The following is a 16,269-nucleotide window of genomic DNA, read 5'->3' on the forward strand; positions in this document are numbered from 1 at the left end:
TTCTATCTGACTTGCTGGTATACCTCTTGGACACTTTACACAACTTTACAGCAGCTTCCCTTTATGCTGCTGGGTTTCTCAAAGACTGACTGCAGCAGTCCATGGACTTTGCAGCCAGTGGTCTTGGGACTCTACAACTCCAAATAGTCTCTTCACCTGGCAAGCCACAAGCCCCTTAGCTTGGCAGGCCATACCCCCTCAGCTGCTAGCCCCTGCCCTCAGAGGCAGGAAATGCCCCCTCACCTGTAGGCCCAGCCCCCAGAGGCAGGAAATGCCCCCTCGCTACCAGGCCCTGTCCCTCAGAGGCAGGAGACGCCCCTTTGCACACCAGCCCTCTTTTCAGTCTCACGCTGTCCCTTGCTACTCTTACTTATTGCTCCCTGTCTTATTCCAGTTCTTTTAAAAATGCCTATATGGTATCGGTTTCTGTTCACCCCTACACTGCTATTCTTCTGACAGAAATGGAGTCTTTTACAGACATTGACCCATTTAAATATGGCCACTGGAAAGAGAGAGATGTTGGGAAATTATATGGATGTGGTTGAGCTTAGCAGGGGTTGAACCTGAGGGGTGGTGTGTCAATCCTGTTAGTCTCTCTCTCTGCCAAGAGGTTGAGCCAGAAGAGACAGTAGTAACCCCAAAGGTGAGCCTTGTCCTATCAAACTCCCTGCCTCACAAAGCACCCCACATTCCCAAAACTATGGCCATTAGATAAAAAGAAAGGGGCAGATGTCGGGCAGCCCCCCTGCTCCATCCTCCATTGATGACACTATGGTCTATTTACATAATCATTGTTTTGCCTGAAAGATCCCCATCACATTATCCCCTCAGGGTATTGTTAATTAATCCCACCAGTTAAAACCATCACAACAGTTGCTAAGGACGTTTCTACATTCCCAGCATGCCTTTTGCCTCTCTCCATCCCCTTTCCTAGCAATCTCCATTCCCGACTTGCAACTTCCGGTTTTACCCTATAAAGCCACTTCTGTTTCTGGTTTCTTTCTCTTCTTTGCTCTCTCCTTTTTTCTCTTCCATGTCCCAACCTGGAGAAGACCTGGAGAAGTGCTGGCGTGCATAGTGGGAGGTGGCCATTTTGCTAGCTCCATGTGGCCTAAACCTGCTGGGCTTACACCCAACTCTGGGGTAACATTGGGAAGAGGCGTTTATTTGAGGTTTAGGCCCATCATGCCTGTTTGGGAATCTCAGGACTCCCCGAATAGGGCCCCAGCTAATGGGGTGGCCTGATAGTGACTGAGCAGTCATCATTAAAGTATGCCAGCCTCTTGCCATTATTCAGCTTTTGCAGCTCTTGCTTTGATAAGGTTAGCTTTGGAGTGAATGAGAGAACTGTAATAGGAAGTAAGTGAAGAGGGTATCTAGGTCTAAGTAGAAACTATTTCATTAAATATTTTATGTTGTCTTTTTAGGTCATTCTACTTGCTTGTTTCATTTATTGACTCACTGCAAACCAGTGTGCTTTTTGGCTTTCAGGAACATAATTTGCCCTGATTTATGGATACTTGTGTACATCTGCCCTATCTCATGGGACCTAGTCTAGGTTTTGAGGCTTTGTTAGGAAGTGGACCACCAGAAATTGAATTAAGGAGTCCTATAAGAAAAGAAAGGTCTCACACAAGACTATAACCTGGGTCCACCTGCATATCAGATGTCAGGCTCAGGCAAAAACAAATAAAGTCATGGGCCTTTCAGTATATACCTAAAGTAGACCTACTAGCTATCTTCAAGACAGAGACCCCAAATCTTCATCTACAATATTCCAGCTTTTAGGTTAATGATTAATCAACAATTTCTATGGCTTTATATGTTAACTCTTTTTCAGCTACTAGGTTCCAGATGTTACCATGATGCCCACTGGACTTCCCTGAGCAGATGATCCCACCAATGTATCTTGGAGCTCCACTTCCCCAGAGCCTAGCCCCACTAGGGAAAGAGAGAGATAGGCTGGGAGTATGGATCAACCTGCCATTGTCCATGTTCAGCAGGGAAGCAATTATAGAAGCCAGACCTTCCACCTTCTGCACCCCATAATGACCCTAGGTCCATACTCCCATGGGGCTAAAGAATAGGAAAGCTATCAGGGGAGAGAATAGGATATGGAGCTCTGGTGCTGGGAATTATACCCCTCTTATCCTATGGTCTTGTCAGTGTTTCCATTTTATAAATAAACACATTAAAATAATAAAAATAATATAAACATAAGTGATATTGTCTCTGAGTAGATCTTTACACACAATAAACTCAAAATTTATATACATATATGTATAATATAAACACAAGTGATACAGAATCTGAGCAGACCTTTACACACAATAAACTTAAAATTCAACATATAAAAAAAGATAGATTTGGGGATGTAGGTATTTTTGTGGCAGGGTTAAATTGGCTAAAAGTAGCATTTAGTATTAAATTTCCAGTGCAGTGATAGCTATCTATTCATGAATTTTTTTTTTCTTTCCTTTCATTCTAGTCATTACAGCCCAATCATTCACCCATCTTACTCTCCAATTAGGTGTAACCATATGGTTAATGTCAAAAAACTATAGGCTTGATCTACTGAAAACGGTAGAGTACTCTGCTCTGCTCTCCTCCCTATATGGTTGACTGCAATGTCACACTAAATAACTTTTATTTTTTCAAGATGACAAGGTCTTTTTTAACCTCTTTCTTATAATTTCTCTGATACCACACCTAAGATCATAAATAATTACCTTAGATCACTAAATGAAAAAGAAATATAAATTCTTCAAATATGTTTCATCCTTAATCAATGTGGGCTTTACCAAGCTAGCAAAGGACTCATTCAATTATATTTACTGGGAAAAAAATGGAGGATTTAGAGGAGGAAATAAATTTGGATATTAATATGTCCCAAAAGAGGACCTCAATTGCTGAACACTAAGTATCACACTCAACAAAGATAAAAGATAAAATAAAATGCAGTTCTAGGGAAGAGTAAGATGGAAGTGAAATACACATAGAGGACTGTCAACCCCCTAACAGCATTTTATTTGTGCAAAAGCATCCCCCTCACCTAAGTTAAATCATAGTTAAACCTTGATGCTAATAATATAGGTTAAGTCTGCCTAGTAATGACAAATTACTAACTGGCACTTTAGAATTCTATAATGTATGCTATGTTTGATATTATCACCAGTAGCAGGGGAAGTGGACCTGAATTTAGAAATACACAATTGTGCTTTGCTTTTGATAATAAGTCTCTATCTTTATCCACAGTTTAAAGTCAAGAATTTGGAAATTATATAAATTCTGATTTTAATATATTTATTCCTGTGACACGAAGACAAACACATCCTTCGTATGGTTTTAGTTCAAACCTAAAGCAAGAATTTAGTATATAAAAGAAAAATGTCAATATCCCAATACAAATTTCAGAGTTTAGAATAACTGGACAAAGATTTAATGAGAAAAAAATATGTTAACACCGGAATCTTTTTTTGTTTCAATAGGAATGCGAAAGACCATCTCACTTTAAAATTAGTTTCACCGGATGTGTGTTTCATAAACACTTTGGTTAGAGTTGAAGCTGCTAACCTGAACTTTGTGATCTCCATATGATATTTTAATTTGCTACCAACAATACAAAAGATAAACAGGTCTTTTTGCCAATACTTTTATACATACTCACACATAGATAAAATATTAAACTCACTTATAAAGCTTTTGTTCATTGGCAACTCCCTGAAAAAGTCGTCTTTCTTGACTTAGACATTCTGGTTCAACTGGAAAGAACTGGAAAGATCAAAGTCCTTTCTTCAGTTGACCATAGATCAGCTATATAGATAGATGGGTCATAAAGAATGAAAAATATGGGAGCCTGGCGGTGGCACTGCAGGTTAAGTGCACATGTCAGAAAGCTCACCGACCATCATCAGGATCCTGGTTCAAGCCCTCGGCTCCCCACCTGCAGGGGGGTCGCTTCACAGTCAGTGAAGCAGGTCTACAGGTGTGTATCTTCCTCTCCCCCTCTCTTGTTTTCCCCTCCTCTCTTGATTTCTCTTTGTCCTACCCAACATCAATGACAGCAATAACAATAATGATGATGACAAACAAGGGCAACAAAGGGGAAAAAATTTAAAAAAACAACTTAAAAGAATGACAAATACATTTCATTTTGGGAAAAAAAACTTTTGATAAGTAATTTTATCAGCGATTAAAACCTAGTCTGTTCAATTCTTTCTTTTTTTAATCTTTTTAAAATACCAGAGCACTGATCAGCTCTGGTTTATGGTGGTGTAGAGGACTGAACTTGTAACTTCAGAACCTCAGGCAATCAAGCCTCTTTGCATAACAATTAAGCTATCTGCCCTTACCTTCTTCAATTATTTTAATTTTAATTTCTAATTATCTTTAGTTATTTATTGGGTAGAGACAGCCAGAATTTAAGAGGAATGAGGAATGAGGGAGAGTGTCACAGAGACACCTGGAGCACTGCTTCACCACTTGTGAAGGACTTAAACCCGGAACCTTGCGCATTGTAACATATGTGCTCGGTGCCTGCACCACGAATCCACTGCTCCTGGAACCTTTCTTTTTTTCTCCCCTTTCGTTGCCCTTGTTGTTTAAGGTTGTTGTGGTTATTATTATTGTTGTTGTTGCTATTATTGTTGGTGTTGTTATTGATATTGTTGTTAGATAGGACAGAGAGAAATGGAGAGAAAAGGGGAAGACAAAGAGGGGGAGAGAGAGACTGACACATACAGACGTGCCTGTACCACTTGCGCTTAACCTGCAGCGCTACCACCCGACCCCCACGGGCTCTTCAATTCTTTAAACACATACTTGCAAAGGTAAACCCCTTCTAATTCCTTTACTCATTACCACATAGCTCTCTTCTGCCTTTTTCTATATATTCCTTTGATATGTAGTCATAATGTCTAAAAGCCTGTAATATCCAAGTTTACTAAAAAAAAAAAAAAAAACCTTTGGTCATATAAAATATTAAGTGCAATGTGTATAAAATTTGGTAAATTTATGTTTTTACTGAAATAACTTGTTTTATAAGCAAGGTAAAGCAGTGAATGCATAATCTGTTAACATATCAATATGAACATTGCTTTTTATTCCACTTCTTTGGAGAGATGTGGATTGACCAGTGAGTTTTAGTAAAGTTCAGGAAATGCTCTTACTCTAACATGATAATTATTTAATGTGACTGAACCAATGAACTGTAGCATATGCTTCGCTGAGCAAAATGCTTATAGTTTAATTTAGATTGATAAAGTACTCACTCGAGTTCCCACAAACCATTGCTGGAAGAATTATTGTTTTCTAATTCATAAAAATCAGATGGTTGTCTTGTTCCATATGAGAAAGAGGTTAGCAGAGTCAGAGAGGACACATTGTAAATGGCATCTATCACAGAACTTGAAGGCCTAGCACCACATGGTTACATAGCATTAATTCTAATACATACAAAGGTTAGATCTGTAGGTCTGCCTTTGTGCAGTGACTAATGTGAAAATGCTTTTAGACGATTGAAAATGAGGCCATCAATAATATGAAGATTACCCCCATTCAGTTGAAAATAATAATAAAAAAAAATTAAAGGGAGGGACCAGATGGTGGTGCACCTGGTTGATATCACATGTTACAATGCACAGGGACTCAGGTTCAAGTCCCCAGGCCCCATCTGCAGAAGGAAAGCTTTGCAAGTGGTGAAACAGAGCTGCAGGAGTCTCTCTGTTTCTTTCCTCATCTATCTACCCCTTTCCTCTCGATTTCTGGCCGTTTCTATGCAATAAATAAATATAGTTCATTTTTTAAAGGGATAACCTAGCTATTATAATTCACTGGCTTTACATTCCCCATCATCTGGTATCTGCCTGTGACTTTTGTTTGGGTATGACTTTCATAGATATGTAGAGTGACAGTCATAAAGTAATCTTCATAGATCGTGCTGCTCTTATATCAAATGCTCGTATTTTGATATTTCTAGTTGTGTCTCAATTTTAGTGGTTTGTTCATTGTGCAGCTATTTGAAGCTTTTTTTTTTCCTTCCCAAATAAATACATGCTATTGTGCTTTCTGTCTGGAAGTGACATTAAAGAGTATGCTATTTTACTTTGTCATGTTCCAAATGAAAACACAGAGGCCTACAGAGGTGAATTGTTCTGTCACCAGAGCACAGCTAGTTATTGCTACAGTTGGCAGAGAACCCAGGTTTCCTGCATTCTATTCCAGAATCCTTTCTACAACATCCCAGTGGCTGGAGAAGAACTGTTTTTTTTTACGAAGTGCAGATAAATTCACAGCGAGCAATTACATTTCACTAGAACTCATATTTTTAAATTAACCTATCAGTATTTTATGTGGCAGTAAAAAATTGCAAAATAAAATTGTTACTTTTTTTTTCCTGTTTCTTCTCACTGAAGTCTGAACACTGCAGCTCTTATTGCATTTGGAAATTTTACTGATAGGAGAAATCAGACAAAAAGCAGTATCTTTTATTAAAATAAAGAGGCTGTTTTTGATAATATGAAATATACGCATTTATCAAATTGGGAGAGGGAAAGATAAATATGGAAAGCACATTGTCTTCCTAATGAAGTATTTGAATGACTTTTTTAGGATACCAATTATATGACCAAAGATTATGAGGTGATATACATTTATGTATTTACATACAGATATGCCCATTTATACCTTTTATGTTATCAAATTACGTACAGACTATGTAAAATTACATTGTTATAAAATTATGTACAAATTATGTAAAAGTGTTTATATATATACAAATATACAAAATTGGTTTATATGTATAAAAAACTGTATACATATAAAAAAACTTGTCTCCCAGTGGTAAGTAGCTGTTTGATGTATTTATTCAATATAGGCTTAATAATTTCATAATAATTACCTTAGCTTTCATAATAATTACCTTAAACAAGACATTTTGCTAAGTAATAGTTGGGAAATTGGATTTTACAAAACAATCCAAAATACCATTCTTCTTTTGTGTTCCCTAGTGAAACTAGCTATTTCACTATATTAGCAAAATCTTTTAACTTCTCTTACTTCTGTTTTGCTTCTCATTAATAATGCTTTTACAGTTTAAATTAAACATTAAATAAATTTACTTGCCTCAGTGATAAAATTCATTTAAAATAAACATCCAAATTACCTGAGAACCATTTGTTAATGAGCTTATGGTAAAAAATGATTGCAAATCATAAGCACTGAATTATCACAGAAACTGAGAAAGAAGAACTGAGAACAAGAAGACATATGACTCCCTGAGGAAAAATAAATTATAATATGGACAGCAGAACACAGACAAGAATTTACTTCTTGTGCTATAAAAATTACTCAAAAGAAGTGGATGTGAAGAATTATACAACATATCACTTTTGTAAACTAAAATGCTCTGTATATTGACCATTTATCAAACAGTGTAGATATTCTGTTTTTCTTTTTCCTTCTCTCCCCTTCCCTTCTCCTTTCCCTTCCCTTCCCTTCCCTTCCCTTCCCTTCCCTTCCCTTCCCTTCCCTTCCCTTCCCTTCCCTTCCCTCCCTTTCCCTCCCTTCCATTCCCCTCCCCTCCCCTCCCTTGCTTTCTACTCCCCTCCCTTCCTTTCTACTCACCTCTCCTCTCCCTTCCCCTCCCCTCCCCTCCCCTTCCCTTCTCTTTCTTTCTCTCCTCTCCTCTCCTTTCCTTTCCTTTTTTCTTTCTCTCTTTCTTTCTTTTCTTGTACATATAAAACCCAAGCCGGTTCTCTAATTCCATATGCAATGTGGGGAAGAAGTGAAGTGCTAGGAAGTCATGGCTGGAAATGCTACCACTCTCCAGGGTAGAACACAGAAGACTAGACATTGGATAAGAGAGTACAATAGACCAGCCAGTTTCAAGAAATTCAGTGACAGAAAACTTCATGAACTTATCCTGCACTGATATTGTAGTTTAACTGACACAAATACATAATTTTCTTTATTTAATAAATCTACTTTTATTACTCTGTGATTTTTATTTCTTCTTATCAATAAACGTAGGCATGGCTACATCTAATATACAGCTAGTATATATTACTTAGTGCTAGGCCATGTGCATGAAGACACAATTTTACATTTTGAAACTCTTTTACTTAAACAGGCTCTTTTTTCCATTAAAATCCCCTGAAGCAGTTATCTGGGTTATTTATACATCAGGAGAAGTGCCATATTGGCTTATGCTCAATATCAACACAGCCAGCCATTAGAAAACTAAAAGTACACATAGGTATATCAGATAATATATCTTAGTTACTGTGATGCATCACTAACAACTATATGTGATGATTATTAACTTTTTATTTTAGGATGCACACTAGCTGAAACTATTTGATAGTGCTTACTAGACTAAGGTGTGCCAGGAGCCAAAACCTTAGCTAAGTCTCTCACATAACCGGTGAGCGGACATTCCGATCATTGTGAGCAGACATTCTGATCATTGTAACTGTGATTACCATCTAGATGTTTGGAAAGTTGTTCACCCACCTCCTTCTCCCCACTACCTTAGCAGAACTTTCTCATGGTGTGTGCTTAAAATGTGGCTGCAAAATAAAATTTTCAGAGCTTGATCAGACCTCATGACTTGCTCTCGTTCTTCGTATCTCTTGTCCCCTCCATTCTCTCGCCCCCTACTCTAGGTTTTCCTCGATAACCCCGCAGGCCGGGGCACCTGGCGCCCGACGTGGGTCCTTTTTGGGTCTGGGGTCTGAGAGAACATCGCTCCCCGATGGTTGACCAAGGAGCATAGGACCGCCACTTCAGAGAAGGAGTGAGTGAAGATTCGCATAGGATCGCCGCTTTAGCCCAGAGTGAGTGAAGATCCACGTGGTGATCGCCGCAGATTCACCCGTCTGTGAGATTGATCCATTTTAAGGTAAGAAAGAGCAATGCAATTATGGGACAAGCATTGAGCAAGCATGATTTATTTCTTAGGGGCCTCAAAGAGTCCCTCAAGACACGAGGAACAAGGGTTAAGAAAAAGGATCTCAAAAAGTTTTTCGATTTTGTGAATGATGTTTGTCCATAGTTTCCCTTAGAAGGGACTATTGATGAAAAAAGATGGGTCAGAGTAGGAAACTGTTTAAGAGGTAACCTTCTGTTTGTGAGTCTGTCTCTATTCCCATGCCTGATTCAGGAGACCCCACCCCTGAGGCTGCCGAGATCAAAACGGCTCCTGCTAAGTTCCCTCCTGTTAAGATTTACCCCTCTTTGACAACCTTAAGACCCCCTGCCAAAGATGGGCCTGATGATAGTCTTTCTCCTGAAGAAGCCTTATCCCTTTATGAAGAGATGGCCAAATATCATAATCCTGACCGGCCACCCCTATGCTTTTCTTTGTCCAGACTGCCACCCTATGCCACCGCCCCTCCATTTTGTGCTCTGGTCCTCGACTTGGCTGACACCACCAAGGCTAAAACTCAACTAGCACAAAAAACAGCTTCCCTTAGAAAATTAATAGAAGAAAAACGAGACCATTTACAATTAGTTAAAGAACTGTGGGCTCTTGATTTGGCATTATCTTAAAACTAGCCAGCAAAAAAAAAAAAAAAAAAAGATCCAGGTTTTTCCCTCTGGCTACCACCAGAGCTCTCAGAAAGCGTTAAACCAATTCTGAGTGAGATCTTATCTGGCTAGCAAGCTATTCTCTAAAGAAAAAATAAAATCAATCAAACAAGACATTCTCTCTAACTTAAAAACTATTAATCAGAGAACCAGTACACACTTTTGATAGAAATTTAATGAATTGTTTCTTTAAAACTGTAAAATGTACCTTAGCCCAGAAAAAGAATTTCATAGATTTTTCTCCTTGTGCGGTAAACTAAGCCCGCCTGTTCCGTCCGTGCAGCCAATCACGGCACAGAGCTACTGCTCCACAGATTGGCAAAGACTGCCGGCAATCATTCTTAGCTACAAATGCCCCCTCCTGGGGGTGGGGGGTAGAGAGTCTGTAAGTTAGAAATCCAAAAGCCGCTTTTCAAAGGGAAAAATTTTCTTTTCACCAAGAATGTCTGTTTTAAGTCTGTACCTTGTTTCCATTAATGTGTGTTAACCCCTAAGTAACTAAAGGTTGTTTTAAGTTTTAAATAAGATTTAGTTAAGCTAAACGTGGTGTTAAAGATCCCAACTCATAGAGTTGGCACACCTTTACCAGAGTAAAATATAGGACAGTTTCGTCCTTCTTCTTCTTCTTCTAGCATTTGCCCTTCTTCTGTAGCCAGTCGACAGCGTCAGGTTGAGCCTGATGTAAAGTTTCGAGACCTCCTTTGAATCTGGAGAGGTGGCAGTCATTGACTATGTGGGTCATAGTCTGTCTGGAGCTGCAGGGGCATTTCGGGTCGTCTCTGGTTCCCCAGCGATGGAACACAGCGGCGCACCGGCCATGGCCTGTTCGATAACGATTGAGGAGGGCCCAATCATAACGTGCTAGGTCAAAGCCAGGTTGACGCTTGCAGGGGTCTGTGATGAGGTGTTTGTTCTTTACCTCAGCTGACTGCCAAGTCTGTTTCCAAGAGACTGGAACAGAGAAGTTCAGTGTAGGCATAGGGGACCAGATTGGGTGATGAGACGTCAAGCGTTGGACAGGGTGGGTGAAGATATCCGCGTATATTGGCAGGTCCGGTCGAGCGTAGACGTGGGAAATGAACTTAGATGATGCCACATCCCGACGAATATCTGGTGGGGCAATGTTGCTAAGAACTGGCAGCCATGGGACCAGGGTGGAACGGATGGTTCCAGAAATGATCCTCATGGAGGAATATAATTTGGAATCGACCAAGTGGACATGGGGGCTACGGAACCATACTGGGGCACAGTATTCTGCAGTGGAATAGCATAATGCCAGAGATGATGATTGTAGTGTGGAAGCGCTCACACACCATGAGGAGCTGGCCAGTCTTGCAATGATGTTATTCCTCGTGCCCACCTTTGCTGAAGTTTTTATGAGATGTTCGTGAAATGACAGGGTGCGATCGAGAGTAACGCCAAGATAGACTGGCTGGGCTTCATGCCGGATTCGTCCTTCTGATAGCTAATATCGGCATCAATTTATTAGTTAAAAGATTTTCTGAGATCTCTAGGCATGGTAAAATGCCCTGGCAGTCTCTTTCCCTATTGTGAGAATTGTAAACCTTAACAGCACCCCAATACCAACTGCCACTGTTTGTTAATTTGTTAATTCCATGCTTGAAATGACATTCTAATAACCCAGTCAGTGTAGAGCCAGTGGCCTTGCCAGGAAAAAAGGGTTAAATGTGGTATTCCTGGCCTGATAAAATTTTTTTCATTTGGCAGATGTGATTCAACAAAATTATTTAGAGTAAAATGGTCATCTAAAAGAAATGTTAACAGTAAAAATTTATTTTAAACATTTCAGCTATAAGGTTTATCTTAGCTTTTTAAGTTACCTATCCAAATCAAAGTGAAAGATCAATTAAGTTGTGCACCCACCCTTATTCATAGCTGCCCTAAGGGTGTGATAGCTTTGTGATAAGCAAAGATCCTAACAAACAAAGTTTAACATTTTACTTAAAATTGTTTAAGTGATTCAAAAAAAAAAAGTTTTTAAAATACTTTCTCAACTAAACAGGCCAAAATGGCTTAGGTTAGTAAAAGATAACACAAAGGTTATGTTAATTATTTACATGCCAGAGGCTTTTGCTCTGATAAATGAGGTTTAATTTAAATAAGATATGTAAAAAAATTTTTTTTTCCAAATAAAACTTATCAAATAAATATGGGGCAGCCTAATGTAGAGCTGGAAGACGCTTTGAAGAGGGTTAAACCAGGAACGGCTGCTGGCTATGATAACATCACCCCAGAACTCATTCTTAACTTGGGCCCCGCGGCAAAAAAGTGGCTCACTACATTCCTGTCCCACATCTTCGAATCCAAATCTATGCCCAAAATTTGGCATCGTGCGAAGATAATAGCAGTTTTAAAACCAAAGAAATACCCAACACTGGCCGCCAGCTATAGACCAATTTCTCTCCTCTCCATGTGTTACAAACTCCTTGAGAGGCTGCTTCTGTCATGAATTTCTCCTCTTACAGAGAAATTCCTATCACCCGCCCAAGCTGGTTTCCGCCCAGGAAGATCTACCTGCAAACAAGTCCTGGCCCTCTCAACTTACATTAAAAATGGATTCCAGAAGAATTTAAAGACGGGTGCTGTCTTTGTTAATCTCACAACAGCCTATGACACGGTCTAACATCGTGGTCTCCTAGTCAAGATCTCAAGATGCCTGCCTCCATGGGTGGCCAACACTATATCGTTTCTTCTCCAAAACAAAAGATTCCAGGTACATCTAAGTGACAAGTCTAGCAGTGGCCTCCCCCAGGGCTCTGTTCTGGCTCCTATGCTATTTAATATTTATATCAATGACCTCCCAGAAACTTCTTCAAAAAAGTTCATCTATGCCGATGACATCTGCTGTACAACTCAGACATCCAAGTTCGACATCCTCGAAAAACACTCACAAAAGACATGTCTCTGATATCTGATTACTGTAAAAAAATGGCGACTAATCCCTAGCACTGCAAAAACGGTATCATCTGTTTTCCATCTAAACCATGCCTCGGCCTTGCGTAAGCTTAATGTACAACTTGATGATACGAAAATACGACATGAAGCCCAGTCAGTCTATCTTGGTGTTACTCTCGATCACACCCTGTCATTTCACGAACATCTCATAAAAACTGCAGCAAAGGTGGGCGCGAAAAATAACATCATTACAAGACTGGCCAGCTCCTCATGGGGCGCGAGCGCTTCCACACTACAATCATCATCTCTGGCATTATGCTATTCCACTGCAAAATACTGTGCCCCAGTATGGTTCCGTAGCCCCCATGTCCACTTGGTCGATTCCAAATTATATTCCTCCATGAAGATAATTTCTGGAACCATCCGTTCCACCCTGGTTCCATGGCTGCCAGTTCTTAGCAACATTGCCCCACCAGATATTCGTCAGGATGCGGCATCATCTAAGTTCACTTCCCACGTCTATGCTCGACCGGACCTGCCAATATACGCGGATATCTTCACCCACCCTGTCCAACGCTTGACGTCTCATCACCCAATCTGGTCCCCTATGCCTACACTGAACTTCTCTGTTCCAGTCTCTTGGAAACAGACTTGGCAGTCAGCTGAGGTAAAGAACAAACGCCTCATCACAGACCCCTGCAAGCGTCAACCTGGCTTTGACCTAGCACGTTATGATTGGGCCCTCCTCAATCGCTATCGAACAGGCCATGGCCGGTGCGCCGCTATGTTCCATCGCTGGGGAGCCAGAGACGACCCGAACTGCCCCTGCGGCTCCAGACAGACTATGACTCACATAGTCAATGACTGCCACCTCTCCAGATTCAAAGGAGGTCTCAAAACTTTACATCAGGCTCAGCCTCACACTGTTGACTAGCTACGGAAGAAGGGCAGACGCTAGAAGAAGTAAACTAAGTTATAATAGTGTGCCTAAACTGTCTAATCAGTTTAAAATAATGCTAAAAAATGGTAAACATTTTATCATGTCAACACATTAGGTATTGACTTTCTATAACATACTGGTATATTTTAATAAAGAGCCTTCTAAAATCATATAAAAGAACTTAGCCATTAGATCATCAATTAACTTGGTACAAGTTCTCTCCCTAAGTAAATAATTATAGGTACATCTGCACATGAAGAACTGACTGCTCATATGGTAAGATTTAAAACTAAACATTTTTCATTTTTTATTTATGGGTGTTTGATGACTCCTACAGTCACTCATATCCTAATTTTTTTTTTTTACAAGCCTCTTAAAATTTTAATTCTTGACCTGCCATAGTGAGGGCACTTTACTGGCTCCTAGATTGTTTAATGAAGATTAAACAAAGTTTGCTATTCAGACTTTTAAGATTAATCTCCATTGATAAAAGCCAATGCTCTCTGGCAGATTGATGTAATTCACCTGCCCATGTTTAGTAAACAAAAACATTTTTTTTCTCAGTTGATACTTTTTCTAAATTCATGTGGGCTACAGCTCAAACAAGAAAAAGCTCAAGAACCTTAGGAGTCATATGCTCTGTTTTGCTTCAATAGACATCCAATCCATGTATTTTTGTTTCCTTTAGAACATTAAAAGCTCTATTAATAAAAAAGAAGGGGAATGCACCCCCGTATTCAGTTGGCTAAAGTGTCAATGAAGTAACTATACTAAACCTATTTAATATTTACAAAAATTCGAATTGTCCATTATATCTCATTGACAAAGCCACCCACTCTCCCAGCCATAGAGACATATTCTTTTTCTTATGTTTTTCAACACTGGATGTCCATGTTTGTTTTCCTTTTATTATGGTGGATGACATTATTGATCTTGCAAAATCCACAGTCCCTGTTGGCAAGTCCTTACCACAAAAGACGCCATGGCAGTATATACTCCAGCTAACCTCACCAGCCTATCCAAGTCTTCTCTTTCTGCTGACCTACCACTGCTGACTTCATCCTTCTGTGTTTATTGACTGCTCACTTTTCTCAAAATATTCCTCATGTTCAAGGAACCTCACCTTGACTTCTAATGTGTATGCACCTCCTCTGTGTTTTGGTACAACACCACCCTATATTTTCACGCCAATTCTTCTCTACCTGGTCCTTGCCTCCTAGTTTTGCTTGTTCCACAGCTGACCCTCTATGAAGAAGAAAAATTTCATCAGTTGGCACTGACCAACAGAGGACCAGACGTGCTGTGTTTCTTCCCCTGGACATCACATCCACTGACTGCTTCCCTTAGACTTGCTGGTGGAGTACTAGGACACTTCGATGCCCCTTAGGGACCCCTGATTAGTCTCTTGTTGATGATTGCCTTGAGACCCTTTATTTTTAGTGAGATTGCTGGCTTTGTAAAACAGCAAATTGACTCCTTGGCATCGAAACCCTTACAAATATATTATCACAGACTTGATTTGGCTGACAGAGGCTTGGATGAACCTGAGGGTGACAGACCTCTTTTAGGAGCTGCATAAAACTCATATTTATGCACACCAGCCTTGCCATGGCATGGGCACTGGTAAGGGGTGCAGGGCTAAGCACTGCAGGGGGAGGACCCTATAGTCCGCCTCTGAGTCCCCCGTGAAGCAAACCTGATTTGCATGGAGGTTGGTGTCAGTCATCAGAACTCTTCGCCGTGAGTTTTCCTCACCTTAGAAATAGTGGCTCTTCCTCCCCTCCCCAAAAAGACACCAAGAGCTGTATAAGATGTGGAAAAATCAGTTCTATATTTACCCCGCGGAAGAAATCAGGTCAATACTTCTCCCCTCTAGTTAATGCTCGCTTATCTCTTGATAAGATTCCTAGATTTTACCCTCAATTGCCGCCTCACTTAAATTGTAAAAAGGGAGGACATGCCGGGGGCCAAAACCTTAGCTAAGTCTCTCACATAACCAGTGAGCGGACATTCTGATCATTGTGAGCGGACATTCCGATCATTGCAACTGCGATTACCATCTAGCTGTTTGGAAAGTTGCTCACCCACCTCCCTCCCCCCACTACCTTAGCAGAACTTCCTCATGGTGTGTGCCTAAAATGCGGCTGCAAAATAAAATTTTCAGAGCTTGATCAGACCTCTTGACTTGCTCTCATTCTTCGTGTCTCTTGTCCCCTCCATTCTCTCGCCCCCTACCCTAGGTTTCCGTCGATAACCCCGCAGGCCGGGGCAAAGGTGTTAAAAACATTTTAAGCAAGTTAAAATGTGAGACTATGGGACACTCCCATAGATTTTCTGTGTAAACATTTATTGAATTTATTTGTTGTTCCACACACTGTGGGAGTTATTACTATATGGTAAAGGTGCTGGGAAAAAATGAACATTTATTAGATGTACTGGAAAGAGAATGTGAGATAGATTTTTAACATATGGTTGTGTATGTGTGTGTATATATATATATATGTATATATATATATATATATACACATTATTAGATAGCATGAAATAGGAAGAGAGATTTAAATAAATCTTATTAGCACAGTTTAACTCATAGTTTTCTAGCAATAAACCAACTAGTTGTAGCATACACACACAAATTGAATTTGTGTGTGTATGCTACAACTAGACAATGTGACTCCTCACCATAACAAAACTAGACAATGTGACTCATCACTATACCACAAGCATTTGTGGAAAACATCTTTGAATTGCATGTCCAATAGGCAGAACTGCAGCCATCTCATCCTGAGATCACTAACTCCTCTTCCATGTTGATCTTAACATTC

At 39.9% G+C, this 16,269-nt stretch overlaps 1 protein-coding gene across 4 annotated transcripts in view; it reads right to left on the reverse strand.

The window, feature by feature from the left end:
- The window catches only part of CADM2 (cell adhesion molecule 2), a 1,068,981-nt gene that overhangs the window by 243,159 nt on the left and 809,553 nt on the right, over positions 1–16,269 (reverse strand). The gene's annotated exons all lie outside the window — the stretch shown is intronic.

The sequence above is a fragment of the Erinaceus europaeus genome, chromosome 14, assembly GCF_950295315.1.
Source record: "Erinaceus europaeus chromosome 14, mEriEur2.1, whole genome shotgun sequence".
Taxonomy (NCBI): Eukaryota; Metazoa; Chordata; class Mammalia; order Eulipotyphla; family Erinaceidae; genus Erinaceus; species Erinaceus europaeus.